At 43.7% G+C, this 17,543-nt stretch overlaps 1 protein-coding gene across 2 annotated transcripts in view; it reads right to left on the reverse strand.

Annotated features, from left to right (window-relative positions):
* Positions 1-17,543, reverse strand: part of LDLRAD3 (low density lipoprotein receptor class A domain containing 3) — a 256,451-nt gene that overhangs the window by 212,320 nt on the left and 26,588 nt on the right. Inside the window, exon 1 of one of the 2 annotated variants that reach the window (XM_079929695.1) lies at positions 11,560-11,931. The exons of the other annotated variant lie outside the window; for it this stretch is intronic. The gene's annotated coding sequence lies outside the window, so the exon portion shown is untranslated. Of the gene's footprint in view, positions 1-11,559; positions 11,932-17,543 lie in introns of those variants that run through there. 2 annotated transcript variants of the gene reach the window in all.

Here is a 17,543-nt window from a genome sequence, read left to right on the forward strand (position 1 = left end):
GAATGGAACAGATCGGGATAAATCGGAAAGTACCAGACACTGAAAGAGTAAGTTTGAATTCAGCTTTACACAAATGTTAGTTTGCGATGTACATGTGATTTTTAAGTTTGATCGAGATATAATTCACATACCAAACTGTTCACCTATTTAACGTATACAGTTTTTACTATATTCGGAGCTATGTAAACAGCACCACCGTCAATTTTAGAACATTTTGTCACCCCAAAAAGGAAACCCCATACCCACGAGCAGTCAATCCCCATTTCCTCTTAACCTCCACCCCAGCCCTAGGCCACCACCAATCCACTTTCTGTCTCCACGGATTTACCTATTCCGGACATTTCACAAAAACAGAATCATACAGCATGTGGTTTTCTATATCTGGCTTCTACCACTCAGCATAATGTTTTCAAGGTCGGTCACATTGCAGCGCTCATCAGTACATCATTCCTTTTTATGCCTGAATAAGATTCCATTGCAGGTAATATAACACATTTATTTATCCATTCATCCAATGATGGACATTTGGGTTGTTTCCACTTCTGGCCTATTTTGAATAACACTGCTATGAACCATTTACGTACAAATGTTTGTGAGAACATATAAATACGTTTCTGTGGGTTGCTATCAACAAAGTTTGAAGCTAATGAGCTACAGGGTTACTGATAGTTACACCGTTCTGTGATTTAAAAAAAAAAAATCACTTCATGGATTTTCCTTTGGAAAAGGAAACAAAGACCATCAAATCAAGGCTGCATTCCTGTTGATGCAGCCACTGAGAATCTATAGCCAAAACTGCTTCACTGTGACCTTGAAGAACCCATCATCTCAGTGAATTTCATTGGACTATGCACCTTCAGTGTCCAAACAGACTGAGGCAGGGGGCATTTCCATGCTGATGGAAGCTGCTGAGCTGCCAGCGGAATTCAGTAATGGGTAAATGTCCTTGTTTAAGCAGCTCCAAGATGAATCCAATTCCAAGATGTGCATTCCCGCATCTCAAGGTCCCAGATACAAGTGCACTCACAAAATAAGGTCAGAAGCTACTACAAGCTCCTTCCAGCGCGCGCACACACACACACACACACACACTATTCAGTTTATGAACTGCTCCATAGGAAGGCTGTCTCCCACAACTGCAGCTATTAAAGGGCTGATGTAAGAGAGACAACAGTCAGAAGCAGCTCTCTCCACCAGCAAACCTACATTAATAATTTAGCTATTAACAGCCATGTAACCAAAGAAGCTTGAGAGGGACAGCCCTGCAGTCGCCTGGGACACTGGGAGCATCTCCACGGTCACTTCTTTTTCTACTTCCAAATCAGAGATCCTGTTGTCTCGAAGAACTCGTCATCCTCAGAGAAAGGGAACGTGACAAATTTGTGAAATCTAAGGAATAAATACAATTCCTATATGCCTTAAATGTATGGGCCTCACAAAGCCTGCAAAATATGATAAACCATTATAGGTTTTTCCCGTCTTCCCTGACTTGGTCACAATTAATTTCGCCATGTTCGAGTATAATATGAAATGTAATATATGGAGACGGGAGAGTTAGCGCTCTCGTTGCCTCGCAGTGAATAAGCTTCTGCAGTTTGGGGCCCCGGAGGTAAAAGAAGCAATAATGACAGGCCTCATTTGGGGGAACTATTTGTGTGCATTTTCTGTTTTGCATTGTTAAGCAAGACAAAAGTGCCCGAAGGAAACCTTGACAGCACTGGGCTAAAGTCACTCAAAATCCAAATGGCAAACGTATTCTGTAATTGAGATGCATGGCAGCTCTCATACATACCCTAGAAGAGCATCGTATTGCAAATAAAAGCTGGGCCTTACCAAAAAACAACAGAAAGTGCTCTGGCTTTATTGATAGTCTAAACCTCAAAGGTCTGAAAACGCAGAAAAATTCAGTTAGAAAGTTCCATGTAGGTTTTCCCACTCTATTCAGAAGAGTAATGGAAACTATTATTTATTGAAGACCCACTATGTGTGCGTACTGTGTTAGTACTTTCCCGAGGTTATTGTAGTGAGTAGAATTGTGTCCCCCCGAAAGATATGTTCAAGTTCTAACCTTGAGGACCTGTGAATGTGACCTTACTTGGAAACAGGGTCTTTTCAGATGTAATCAAGTTAAGAAGAGGTCATACTGGGTCAGAGTGAACCCTAATCCAAGGACTGGTATCCCTCTAAGATGGAAATCTGGACAGAAACACAGGGAAGAAGGCCATTTGAAGATGAGACAGAGAGGAGAGTGATGCCGCTACAAAGCCAGGGAGCGCCCAGTGTCATCGGCAACCGCCAGAAGCCAGGAGACAGGCATGGTACAGACCCTCCCTCAGAGCCTCCAGAAGGAAGCAACCATGCTGCCGTGTTGAACTTGGACTTCTCGCCTCCAGAACGGAGGGAGAATACATTCTTGTTGTAACTACCACAACATGGGTGGCTTATAGCAACAGAAGTTTATTCTCGGGCAATTCCGGAGGACAAATGTCCAAAATCAAGGTATTGGGAGGGTGGCTTCTTCTGGAGGCTCCGTGGGAGAATCCATTCCATGCCATTCTCCCAGCTTCTGGTGGCTGCCGGCAATCAGTCCCTGGCATTTCTTAGGTTGGGGACACATCACTCCAATCTCTGCCTTTGTCTGCACATAGCCCATCTTTCGTCTTCTTATAAGGACACATGCCATTAGATTTAGACCCCACTTGGGTAATCCAGGATGATATCTCAAGATCCTAACTACACCCACAAAGACACTTATTCCAAATAAGGTCACATTCTTAGGCTCTGGGTAGGCATATCTTTTGGGGGGAGGGGGTTCAACTCCCTACACCCCCCTTCGGCAGTACCATCCAGAAGGTACGCCAGCGCGTAAGAGCACCTCACGCCCACCTCTGCCCTCAACCCTCAGCTCGGCCATATAACCCAGGCAGGTCCATGTAGTTTATTACACAGATACAGGGAGAAGGCGGTAACCAGCATCGTCCAATAGAAATATAATGCAGACCACATGTGTAATTTAAATGTTTCTAGTAGCTGCATTACAAAAGAAAGTAAAAAGGAACAGGTAAAATTCATTGTGATAATATGGTTTATTTAACCCAGTATACCCAATATAGGGTAAATATGGTCCCAGTCTTCAAAGAGGCCCTTGGGCCTAATTACTGCAACCCAGAACAGCTAAGGAAGCAAAACTGGTGCTGGAAGGGCCAAGGAACTCAAACTCCCAGGTCACGAGGCCAAGTAAGAAGTGACCTTTCCTGATCTTCCACTGGAAGAACCAAGAGTGGGAAATGCAACTTTTCTGACATGAAACCAAAATGTGCCTCCTCCACGCAGAGAGCTCGTCCACGGTCTGGGCTGAGCCGGGATGCCACTGACTCCTGCTCACAGCTACAGCCAGGGCAACGCCAACCTGGTGGGAGATGGAAGCACCCTTGGATTCTCAAGGCCATCCTGCCAGGGAGCTGTTTATGCCAACGGTGGCTTTGGCAAACTGCAGGCCAAGAGAGGGTCCCACTGAAACTGACTTCCCTCCCCAAAGGGAGGGGCGAGGGTCACAGGATCAGGACCATCTAAAGGAACATAAGAGAAGTATATTCTTAAAAAATATAAGGATGGGCTTCCCTGGTGGCACATGGTTAAGAATCCGCCTGCCAATGCAGGGAACACGGGTTCGAGCCCTGATCCGGGAAGATCCCACATGCCGCGGAGCAACTAAGCCCGTGCACCACAACTACTGATCCTGTGCTCTACAGCCCACGTGCCACAACTACTGAAGCCCGTGCGCCTAGAGCCCGTGCTCCATAACAAGAGAAGCCACCGCAATGAGAAGCCCATGCACTGCAACGAAGAGCAGCCCCTGAAAGCCCGTGCGCAGCAACGAAGACCCGATGCAGTCAAAAATAAACTAAATAAATTTTTAAAAAATACAGCAAATAACATCATTCCTGCTTCAGAACTTAAAATACAAACAAACAAACAAACAAAATATGAGGATGTGAAAACAAACCTTTTCAACAGTATGTACACCTGCCAATAGGATCTGAGGTCTCCATGAGTTACTTTCTGTTCTTAACAATATTACAAGCCTTCCAGGTGCTAGCCTAGGACACCACTTTTTTATCAACACTATTCCATTTAGTCCTCACAACAATTCCACTGAGGCAGTTATTGCCTCCATGTTGCAGATGAAAAAACTGAGACCAGAGAGGTTAAGTAACAAAGCCAAAGTCACACAGCAGAGAAACAGGGAGCTCGGGTCTGTTCCCAAGTCACTCTGTCTGCAGAGCCCTTGCTCTCACAGTAAAATCCTCCCTGCCATTGGTTCTGCCTTCCCATTTCCTTCTGTTATTTCCCCAAGGTGTGACCTAATGACCCATGAAAGTGGAGAAACGAGAACTAAAAGCCCCGGGCGTAGCTCTAGGTAGAACTTGGGCCCCAGAGAGAGAGGTTTTCTACATTTTCTTTTTCTTTATATATGAAATTTCTCAACCATTTTGAAAACCAAAACCCAAATGATAACGCCTTGACCTTCCTGGGGTCAGCAGTGGCCCAATGGTCTTCAACAACAGGTCCCAAACTGAGGTCCCCAGAGGGCTGGGGATACCGAATATTCCCAGGACTAATTCAAAAGCACCCACCAAACTTGTCCAATTGCCTAAATGCTGGGCAATTCACACATCAAATTTCTTTGTTCTTGGCTGAAATCAAAACACATTAGTGTGGTAAAAACTACTTCCTTCGAATGGAATTTCTCAGTTATAAAAGTCTTTCATTAATGTTTTAACAATACAAATTATTATTTAATAATTGCGGTTTGGTAGCAGCAAGCTATTTCAAAACATGTGGTTTGTAGGGGAATATTCTAAAAGAAGTCCTTGGCTGGGTTAGACACAAAGTAAGTAGACTAAGCTTTATCAGCGCCTTTGGCATGCACATTTGGGAAACTGGAAAAGGCCTGCATGAGGCCCAAAAGCAAAATCCAAGTTTATCGTTAATAAAATAACATTTTAGGACTTCCCTGGTGGTGCAGTGGTTAAGAATCTGCCTGTCAATGCAGGGGACATGGGTTCGAGCCCTGGTCCGGGAAGATCCCACAGGCCACGGAGCAACTAAGCCTGCGAGCCACAGCTACTGAAGCCCGTGCACCCCTAGAGCCCATGCTCCACAACGAGAGAAGCCACCAAAATGAGAAACCCGCGCACTGCAACGAAGAGTAGCCCCCGCTCGCCGTAACTAGAGAAAGCACATGAGCAGCAATGAAGACCCAACACAGCCAAAAATTTAAAAAATAAAAAATAAAATAAAGTAACATTTCTCATACTGTCATTTTCCCGAACTGTTTAACAAAGTTCACATTCATTCATTAACCTTCCCAGTGGGAGAGCCAAATGAACTAGAATTTCCATTTTTTATATATAAAAACAAACAATTCCAAAAGGAGTAACTCAAACCAGCTAACTAACTGGCCAGTAGTTTAGTTGCCTAACAAGAGCATGCCCATCCCCATAAAGACAGGGGTGACAAGGAGAGGGGAAATGCCAGGAAATCTTGAAATCCGAGTGTAATTCCTCTCCTGTGATTTGACTTTTTTGGGTCAAAGAAGCCTCAATTTCCCCAGCAATAAAATGGGGTTAATATCTATCATCTGATAATGAAGATATAGCTATAAATTACTTTGAATTGCCTGGATAATCAGCATTATGAAAATTGATGGTATCATTAGAGGCCTACTAAACACAGTTATAAATCTTATAAAACTACTTCAATAGAAATTAAGGCTCAATTAAGAGCCTTCATTTTTAAGAATTTTCCATTACCTTGTTAAAGACCAGAACATTCAAAACCAGCTTAGACATTTCTAGAGCAGGGATGTAAGACCTTTCTCTAACAGTCTTGATAAAGCTCAGCATTGATAAATAGTTGGCTAATAAGAAAGGTTAGAGGACGGATCTGAGAGCCAGGCTGAAACCAAGAGACTAGGAAAGCCGTCGCCAGTAGACAGCCACTGGCTCAAGAACATTGTCCCACCTATGACACCACATGTCTCTGCACAGAACTACGAGGTCCAATGGATCATACAAATTCTCTTTCAAGCATGGTACATAGGAAAGAACTTGAATTAACTTGACTCAGTTTAACTTTGCTTATCCTAATGCCTTCAGAAGAGGCAAATGAATGACAACAACCTAAAACAAATGGACTAGAAACTCTAATACCCATGGTCTCAACACTGATCTAAAGTTCACTAATTTGAAAAGATACATGCACCCCCATGTTCACTGCAGCATTACTCTCAACAGCCAAGACAAGGAAGCAACCTATGTGTCCCCGACAGACGACTGGATAAAGAAAATGTAGTATATATACATAATGGAATATTATTCAGCTACAAAAAAGAAGGAAATTCTATCTTTGGCAATAACATACAGAGACCTTGAGGGCATTCTGCTAAGTGAAACAGAAGTCTGACAGAGAAAGACAAATACTGTATGATCTCACTTATAGGTGGAATCTAAAAAGAAAAAAACGGAACTCATAGATACAGAGAACAGATTGGTGGCTGCCAGAGGCAGAAGGTTGAGGGTGGGTGAAATGGGTGAAGGGGGTCAAAGGTACAAACTTCCAGTTATAAAATAAGTTCAGTCCTGGGGATGTGATATACAGAATGGTGACTATAGTTAAAACCACTGTATTGTATATTTGAGAGTTGGTAAGAGAGTAAAAGTTCTCATCATGAGGGGAGAAACAATTCGTAACTGTGTGGTAATGGATGTTACCTGGCCTTATCATGATGATCATTTTTCAGTGTATACAAAGATCGAATCACTATGTTGTACACCTGAAACTCATATATTATATGTCAATTATATCTCGATAGAAAAAATTTTAATGGCTATAATAAAAAAAGACAAATGATGTTAAATCAAGCAAGCAAGCAAGCTCTGCTGACCCAAGAGGCCCAACACTAACACCGCCCACTGCCTGGGGACTAGCCTCTGCCCGCCCTCAGGAAGGGAGCTCCATCAGACTACAAGTACCTTGGCAGAGACCCCGGCACCCTTCAACCCATCAATCTCGGAGCCAACTAATGCAACTGCAGTTCCCAAAGTCAAAAGGTCACAGGTTGGTTGATCCCCAAACTAGCCAAGATGATCAAGCAGTGAATTAAGGAACTATATAGCTGGGCATTTTCTTGTAAACCCTCTGAGGACCATCCTCTGCCTGGTCTGGCCTGTGGCCAAACTCTACCACCGGGCTGTCCCATCTGGGATTCCCTGGTCCCACTCAACTGCAGTGTGCTCACAGCAGAAACCACACCACTTGCATCTCGGTGCCCAAACTCAAGGGACACCATCAAGAGCTAAAGCAATCATTTAAGCTGGAAGAATCCTACTCCCTCCCTCTAACCCAAGGCACTAGGACTGTTAGAGAAACAACTCTGAATGTGTGTGTTTAAGATTTAACTATTTCAATGAGCTGACTCTTCCAGGTTCAGCTGGTGATCAATTTACCTTTGAACTGTCTTTTCCAGCTCAATAATCTGCCCTAGGTAAAGCAGTGCCTCCTGCTTAGGTGAGGTCAAGAGGCTAAGAGAACAGGGAAATCCTTTCAGGACTGCCACCCTTCAGGACTGCCACCCTCACATCCAGGGCACTGGGTCCCACCACACGTCCCAAGCAGAGCAGCGCTGGGGACTCAAAGATGTGTGAGAAACAGCCCGAAGGGAACCGAGGAGCTTAGTACAGCAAGAAGAACGGATGCACACAGGGAAACACTGAGCACACCTCAGTACCAGGCACGTGTCACCTGAATGTTACAAACAGAAAGGATGGGGCCGCTCCGCCCTGGACAGCCTGGATGGCCCTGGACAAGGATTGCAGAGTGCAGCTCTGTACGGCAGGCACACCAACCTCAAGGAAGAGGAGACTGCAGGAAAGCAGGAATCCAGCTCCCAGAGTCTATAGCCTGGATTTTACCTTTGATGCAATGAGGGAGATGCTTCGCTATGACTTCCCTTCCTCCCCCAAAACATGAGTCAGAACTCCTAGTTGTAAACTGGCCATCTTACCCTGCATCAGTCTGGAGAATCACAAGCCATCATTAAATCAATAAAAAAAACCTCACCCTGGCTGGAGCACGTTCCACGGGGTGCTCACGTGAGAAGGTGCAGCCCTGCAAACCGACAAGCGCAACCCAGAGTGTCCACCGTGAGCATGGGGTTCAGGCTGGAAACCGCTGTCTGTCTTCCCTCACTCCACCACCTTGAAGCACCCTGTCGGGGCTCTCCCAGCCTGAACGCTCCCAGAGCACCTCTTATTCCTCTTTCAAAGCTGCCTGGGAGAACATGTTTTCTGTAATATACTAATTCAGTGACGCAACCTACCCTGTACCCTTTGTTAGCCTAAAAGAAGTTTTCAGGAACACAACTCCATTATTTGGTCCTTTCTCCTTCATAATTAACCTCTGCATGCATCCCCTATTATGATTTTTCCTCTTCTAATTACTAAGAGGACTCCTGATTAGACCTAATCTCCTTTGTAGCAGAATGTGGCCATGTGACTAAGTTTTGGCCAATAGAATATAAAAAGAAGTTCTGGGTCTGACTTCCAGGAAGGATCCTTAAGAAGAGGGAGCCCACCCTGCTTAGTGTCTTCCTCCTTCCTCCGGACTGGAATTCAGATGACATGGCTGGTACTCAAGCAGTCATCTTGGGTCATGAAGTAGTTAGCAGAGGAAGACGTAAGAGAAAGAGCCTGGGTCCCTGATAACATGAAGCCACCAAGCCACCCTGAATGACCTGCCTCCAGCAAGCCCTGAAAGCTACTCAAGGGGCTTAACACATGCCTGAGAAAGGCACTTTTCATGCAAATTAAGCAAGTTATTGAATTTGGCTTGAGTTTCAATAGGGCCAGTGCACCCAAACAAAACACTTTTATAAATAAGTTTTAAGCACACCTATTTCTAAGACTCCAAGAAAAATAAAAAGCTAAAATAACACAGCTAAACACACACACATACCACTTAAGTCACTGCCACACAATACAATTCAACCAAAACAAACTCTTCTGGGAAAGAAGTCTCATTCATTCCAACAGCATCTCAGATACCTGAAAGTGTGTTTCCCAAACACACTCCATTGAGCTCCTGGAGAGAAGACCGTGTTACTCAACTCAGAATCCCCAAGTGCCTAACACAGTGCCTGAAACATAGTAAATTTGATGATGAATGAAACAAAGTTCATCCACTGGCCTGGGAGAGGGGAAAGGAGTGTACACGGATATATATATAGAGAGCATCTTCATTCCTGAGTGTGTCTGTGTCAGTGTTTCCAGGAAACATCCCTCGTCCATTCTCCCAGGACCCCCATCCCCTCTCTTCTCTATACAACCTCCTTCATAACCTCCCCCGAGCCAGCTCCCAGCACGTGCTGTGGTGGCGAAGCTTTCCAGTCCCACTACCTGTAAGTGCCAAGTCGTCTCCACCGATCTTCCTTTTCCCCCCAGGACACTGGCCTTCCACATCTCTGGATTCACAGAATTAATCCCTACAACTATGTTTTTCTTAATTGCAAATTCAAATTCTACCATGATACGATTCGCTAACAACAAGTTTAAGTAATTACCTGGCAGGTTTTTGCCAACATCACCTTATGCTACTCTGCTGCCCCCCAACTGTGGGACCACCCCATTTCGACTTCAGGGCCTGGGCCTCTCTTCAGCACTCTGCACTCCTGGGGATATGAGAGCCCTCCATTCTGCACCAGTCCACCTACCCTGAAAGCAGAATGGCCCCCTCTCTGCATCCACTGACTCTGCCAAGGGCATCTTTTAAGTACCCGTCCTCCTGAGCCTTAGCACTTAAGTCCTTGCTTGCTCTGAGAAGTTTCTACCACCATCAGCACCTTCGAGCAACATAAAACTTCTCTCTTTTGGTCTCAAATGCTTCCATTTTTCCAAAAGCCCCCTACTGCCCTCCTCTTCTAGGCCCGCTGTCTGGCCCAGCCCGGCTAGAGGGTCCATTCCCCAACCCCCCTCAAGAACCAGTGCATCACGCTACACCTTTCCACCCTACAAAGCCAGTGCCAGAGGTTACACCATTAGCACACCAGTTCATCTGCTGCTCATTATTGTTGGGGTTTTTTGTTAACTTCCTTTAACCCATCATCTCTTAATTACTTTTTACATCCACTCCTCCCAGCAGACCAATCAATCCATAATGACTTTTGGGAATGGGAATGCGGGCTTATTATTATTATTTTTTTTTTTGGCCACAAACTATAGGTAACAAAATTGACTTCAGGAAGTGTAGGGAAAACAAAAGTGGAGCGAACACAGCTGCTAGAATTTCCATCCTCCTTCCAGAGGCCTGTTGTGCACGCTCTTGTCCTCCAGGAAGAAGGACTGGTACTAACCCATCAGCATCTGAAACACCCCACAGCTTGTCCTATTACTGCCTCTACCAGGATAACATTTTCAAGTTGCAACAACACACTTGATTGCATCTAGAGGCAGTGGTGCGGCCAGAAAGTAAGTCATTAATATGAGCAGCCTCTCTAATAAAACACAGAATTCCAGGGCCAAATGCATGGAAGTGAGGTTGCAAACTTCCATTACACCCAAGCAGTTGCTAAGTTATCTCAGCCTGGAGACATGGAACATGGACATGAAGGCAGCAGGCAGTCCCTCGTATCAAGGTCAGCCAAGGAATAGTGCCAGATGCTGAAGTGTCTCAGTGAAACACAGTCCACAGCTGGCCAGGGTTAGGCTCCAAGGCCAAGGGAGTTGGAAAAGATGAGCACAGCCCCATGGCACCTCCTCCCCGTCTGTGAGCAGGTGTCTCCTTCCCTTCCTACTCCTTAAAAGTTGGTGGCATTAGAGAAATGAGTTCAAATATACATAGAAAATTAAATTATAAAAAGGTAGGGTAGCAGACACACTCTTAAGAAGGCCCCTCCGGCTTCCGGGAAGATGGCGGAAGAGTAAGACGCGGAGATCACCTTCCTCCCCACTGATACACCAGAAATACATCTACACATGGAACAACTCCTACAGAACACCTACTGAACGCTGGCAGAAGACCTCAGACCTCCCAAAAGGCAAGAAACCCCCCCACGTACCTGGGTAGGGCGAAAGAAAAAAGAATAACCAGAGACAAAAGAATAGGGACGGGACCTGCACCAGTGGGAGGGAGCTGTGAAGGAGGAAATGTTTCCACACACTAGGAAGCCCCTTCGCGGGCGGAGACTGCGGGTGCCGGAGTGGGGGAGCTTCGGCGCCGCGGAGGAGTGCACAGCAACAGGGGTGCGGAGGGCAAAGCGGAGAGATTCCAGCGCAGAGGATCAGGGCCGACCGGCACTCACCAGCCCGAGAGGCTTGTCCGCTCACCCGTCGGGGCGGGCAGGGCTGGGAGTTAAGGCTCGGGCTTTGGTCGGAGCTCCGGGAAAGGACTGGGGTTGGCGGCGTGAACACAGCCTGAAGGGGGTTAGTGCGCCACGGCTGGCCGCGAGGGAGTCCGGGGAAAAGTCTGGACCTGCCGAAGAGGCAAGAGACTTTTTCTTACCTCTTTGTTTCCTGGTGCGCGAGGAGAGGGGATTAAGAGCGCTGCTTAAAGGAGTCCCAGAGAGGGCGCGAGCCGCGGCTAAAAGTGCGGACCCCAGAGATGGGCAAGAGACGCTAAGGCTGCTGCTGCCGCCACCAAGAAGCCTGTGTGCGAGCACAGGTCACTCGCCACACCCCCCTTCCGGGGAGCCTGTGCAGCCCGCCACTGCCAGGGTCCCGGGATCCAGGGACAACTTCCCTGGGAGAACGCTCGGCGCGCCTCAGGCTGGTGCAACGTCATGCCGGCCTCTGCCGCCGCAGGCCCGCCCCGCACTCCGTGCCCCTCCCTCCCCAGGGCCTGAGTGAGCCAGAGCCTCCGAATCAGCGGCTCCTTTAACCCCGTCCTGTCTGAGCGAAGAACAGACGCCCTCCAGCGACCTACACGCAGAGGCGGGGCCAAATCCAAAGCTGAGCCCCTGTGAGCTGTGAGAACAAAGAAGAGAAAGGGAAATCTCTCCAGCAGCCTCAGGAGCAGCAGATTAAATCCCCACAATCAACTTGATGTACCCTGCATCTGTGGAATACCTGAATAGACAACGAATCACCCCAAATTAAGGAGGTGGACTTTGAGAGCAAGATTGATTATTTTTTCCCCTTTTGCTCTTTTTGTGAGTATGTGTATGCTTCTGTGTGAGATTTTGTCTGTATAGCTTTGCTTTCACCATTTGTCCTAGGGTTCTATCCGTCCATTTTTTTTAATAATTATTTTTTATTTTAATAACTTTATTTTACTTTGTCTTCTTTCTTTCTTTCTTTCCTTCCTTCCCTCCGTTAGACAACGAATCATCCCAAACTGAGGAGGTGGACTTTGAGAGCAAGATTGATGATTTTTCCCCTTTTCCTCTTTTTGTGAGTGTGTATGTGTGTGCTTCTGTATGAGATTTTGTCTGTATAGCTTTGCTTCCGCCATTTATCCTAGGGTTCTATCCATCCGTTTTTAAAATTCTTTTTCTTTTTTTTCTCTTAATAATTATTTTTTAATAAATTTATTATATTTTATCTTACTTTATTTTATTTTACTTTATCTCCTTTCTCTTTTTCCTTCCTTCCCTCCTTCCTTCCTCCCACCCTCCCTCCCTCCTTTCTTTCTTTCTTTCTCTCTTTCTACTTCTACTAATTCTTTCTTTCTAATTTTTCTCCCTTTTATTCTGAGACGTGTGGATGAAAGGCTTTTGGTGCAGCAGCCAGGAGTCAGTGCTGTGCCTCTGAGGCGGGAGAGCCAACTTCAGGACACTGGTCCACAAGAGACCTCCCAGCTCCACATAATATCAAACAGCGAAAATCTCCCAGAGATCTCCATCTCAACACGAAGACCCAGCTTCACTCAACGACCAGCAAGCTACAGTGCTGAACATCCTATACCAAACAAACTAGCGAGACAGGAACACGACCCCACCCATTAGCAGAGAGGCTGCCTAAAATCATAATAAGGCCACAGACACCCCAAAACACACCACCAGACGTGGACCTGCCCACCAGAAAGACAAGATCCAGCCTCATCCACCAGAACACAGGCACTAGTCCCCTCCACCAGGAAGCCTACACAACCCACTGAACCAACCTTAGCCACTGGGGAAAGACACCAAAAACAACGGCAATTACGAACCTGCAGCCTGCAAAAAGAAGACCCCAAACACAGTAAGATAAGCAAAATGAGAAGACAGAAAAACACACAGCAGATGAAGGAGCAAGATAAAAACCCACCAGACCTAACAAATGAAGAGGAAATAGGCAGTCTACCTGAAAAAGAATTCAGAGTAATGATAGTAAAGATGATCCAAAATCTTGGAAATAGAATAGACAAAATGCAAGAAACATTTAACAAGGACCTAGAGGAACTAAAGATGAAACAAACAACAATGAACAACACAATAAATGAAATTAAAAATACTCTAGATGGGATCAATAGCAAAATAACTGAGGCAGAAGAACGGATAAGTGACCTGGAAGATAAAATAGTGGAAATAACTACTGCAGAGCAGAATAAAGAAAAAAGAATGAAAAGAACTGAGGACAGTCTCAGAGACCTCTGGGACAACATCAAATGCACCAACATTCGAATTATAGGGGTTCCAGAACAAGAAGAGAAAAAGAAAGGGACTGAGAAAATATTTGAAGAGATTATAGTTGAAAACTTCCCTATATGGAAAAGGAAATAGTTAATCAAGTCCAGGAAGCACAGAGAGTCCAATACAGGATAAATCCAAGGAGAAATACGCCAAGACACATATTAATCAAACTGTTAAAAATTAAATACAAAGAAAACATATTAAAAGCAGCAAGGGAAAAACAACAAATAACACACAAGGGAATCCTCATAAGGTTAAGAGCTGATCTTTCAGCAGAAACTCTGCAAGCCAGAGGGAGTGGCAGGACATATTTAAAGGGATGAAGGAGAAAAACCTGCAACCAAGATTACTCTACCCAGCAAGGATCTCATTCAGATTTGATGGAGAAATTAAAACCTTTACAGACAAGCAAAAGCTGAGAGAGTTCAGCACCACCAAACCAGCTTTACAACAACTGCTAAAGGAACTTCTCTAGGCAAGAAACACATGAGAAGGAAAAGACTTACAATAACGAACCCAAAACAATTAAGAAAATGGGAATAGGAACATACATATCGATAATTACCTTAAATGTAAATGGACTAAATGCTCCCACCAAAAGACACAGATTAGCTGAATGGATACAAAAACAAGACCCATATATTTGCTGTCTACAAGAGACCCACTTCAGACCTAGAGACACATACAGACTGAAAGTGAGGGGATGGAAAAAGATATTTCATGCAAATGGAAACCAAAAGAAAGCTAGAGTAGCAATTCTCATATCAGACAAAAGAGACTGTAAAATAAAGACTATTAGAAAAGAAAAAGAAGGACACTACATAATGATCAAGGGATCGATCCAAGAAGAAGATATAACAATTGTAAATATTTATTCACCCAACACAGGAGCACATCAATACATAAGGCAAATACTAACAGCCATAAAAGGGGAAACTGACAGTAACACATTCATAGTAGGGGACTTTAACACCCCACTTTCACCCATGGACAGATCATCCGAAATGAAAATAAATAAGGAGACACAAGCTTTAAATGATACATTAAACAAGATGAACTTAATTGATATTTATAGGACATTCCATCCAAAAACAACAGAATACACATTTTTCTCAAGTGCTCATGGAACATTCTCCAGGATAGATCATATCTTGGGAACACAAATCAAGCCTTGGTAAATTTAAGGAAATTTGAAATTGTATCAAGTATCTTTTCCGACCACAACGCTATGAGACTAGATATCAATTACAGGAAAAGATCTGTAAAAAATACAAACACATGGAGGCTAAACAATACACTACTTAATAACGAAGTGATCACTGAAGAAATCAAAGAGGAAATAAAAAAATACCTAGAAACAAATGACAATGGAGACACAATGACCCAAACCCTATGGGATGCAGCAAAAGCAGTTCTAAGAGGGAAGTTTAGAGCAATACAAGCCCACCTTACGAAACAGGAAACATCTCGAATAAACAACCTAACCTTGCAACTAAAGCAATTAGAGAAAGAAGAACAAAAAAACCCCAAGGATAGCAGAAGGAAAGAAATCATCAGATCAGAAACAAATGAAAAAGAAATGAAGGAAACGATAGCAAAGATCAATAAAACTAAAAGCTGGTTCTTTGAGAAGGTAAACAAAATTGATAAATCATTAGCCAGACTCATCAAGAAAAACAGAGAGAAGACTAAAATCAATAGAATTAGAAATGAAAAAGGAGAAGTAACAACTGACACTGTAGAAATACAAAAGATCATGAGAGATTACTACAAGCAACTCTATGCCAATAAAATGGACAACCTGGAAGAAATGGACAAATTCTTAGAAATGCACAACGTGCCAAGACTGAATCAGGAAGAAATAGAAAATAAGAACAGACCAATCACAAGCACTGAAATTGAAACTGTGATTAAAAGTCTTCCAACGAACAAAAGCCCAGGACCAGATGGCTTCACAGGCGAATTCTATCAAACATTTAGAGAAGAGCTAACACCTATCCTTCTCAAACTCTTCCAAAATATAGCAGAGGGAGGAACACTCCCAAACTCATTCTACGAGGCCGCCATCACCCTGATACCAAAACCAGGCAAGGATGTCACAAAGAAAGAAAACTACAGGCCAATATCACTGATGAACATAGATGCAAAAATCCTCAACAAAATACTAGCAAACAGAATCCAACAGCACATTAAACGGATCATACACCATGATCAAGTGGGGTTTATTCCAGGAATGCAAGGATTCCTCAATATACGCAAATCAATCAATGTGATACACCATATTAACAAACTGAAGGAGAAAAACCATACGATCACCTCAATAGATGCAGAGAAAGCTTTCGACAAAATTCAACACCCATTTATGATAAAAACCCTGCAGAAAGTAGGCCTAGAGGGAACTTTCCTCAACATAATAAAGGCCATATATGACAAACCCACAGCCAACATCGTCCTCAATGGTGAAAAACTGAAATCATTTCCACTAAGATCAGGAACAAGACAAGGTTGCCCACTCTCACCACTCTTATTCAACATAGTTTTGGAAGTTTTAGCCACAGCAATCAGAGAAGAAAAGGAAATAAAAGGAATCCAAATCGGAAAAGAAGAAGTAAAGCTGTAACTGTTTGCAGATGACATACTATACATAGAGAATCCTAAAGATGCTACCAGAAAACTCCTAGAGCTAATCAATGAATTTGGTAAAGTAGCAGGATACAAAATTAATGCACAGAAATCTCTGGCATTCCTATACACTAATGATGAAAAATCTGAAAGTGAAATCAAGAAAACACTCCCATTTAACATTGCAACAAAAAGAAGAAAATATCTAGGAATAAACCTACCTAAGGAGACAAAAGACCTGTATGCAGAAAATTATAAGACACTGATGAAAGAAATTAAAGATGATATAAATAGATGGAGAGATATACCATGTTCTTGGATTGGAAGAATCAACATTGTGAAAATGACTGTACTACTCAAAGCAATCTACAGATTCAATGCAATCCCTATCAAACTACCACTGGCATTTTTCACAGAACTAGAACAAAAACTTTCACAATTTGTATGGAAACACAAAAGACCCCGAATAGCCAAAGCAATCTTGAGAACGAAAAACGGAGCTGGAGGAATCAGACTCCCTGACTTCAGACTATACTACAAAGCTACAGTAATCAAGACAGTATGGTACTGGCACAAAAACAGAAAGATAGATAAATGGAACAGGATAGAAAGCCCAGAGATAAGCCCACGCACATATGGTCACCTTATTTTGATAAAGGAGGCAGGAATGTACAGTGGAGAAAGGACAGCCTCTTCAATAAGTGGTGCTGGGAAAACTGGACAGGTACATGTAAAAGTATGAGATTAGATCACTCCCTAACACCACACACAAAAATAAGCTCAAAATGGATTAAAGACCTAAATGTAAGGCCAGACTCTTAGAGGAAAACATAGGCAGAACACTCTATGACATAAATCACAGCAAGATCCTTTTTGACCCACCTCCTAGAGAAATGGAAATAAAAACAAAAATAAACAAATGGGACCTAATGAAACTTCAAAGCTTTTCCTCGGCAAAGGAAACCATAAACAAGACGAAAAGACAACCCTCAGAATGGGAGAAAATATTTGCAAATGAAGCAACTGACAGAGGATTAATCTCCAAAATATATAAGCAGCTCATGCAGCTCAATAACAAAAAACCAAATAACCCAATCCAAAAATGGGCAGAAGACCTAAATAGACATTTCTCCAAAGAAGATATACAGACTGCCAACAAACACATGAAACATATTTAATCAACATCATTAATCATTAGAGAAATGCAAATCAAAACTACAATGAGATATCATCTCACACCAGTCAGAATGGCCAT

The sequence above is a fragment of the Stenella coeruleoalba genome, assembly GCF_951394435.1.
Source record: "Stenella coeruleoalba genome assembly, chromosome: 8".
NCBI classification, from domain to species: Eukaryota; Metazoa; Chordata; class Mammalia; order Artiodactyla; family Delphinidae; genus Stenella; species Stenella coeruleoalba.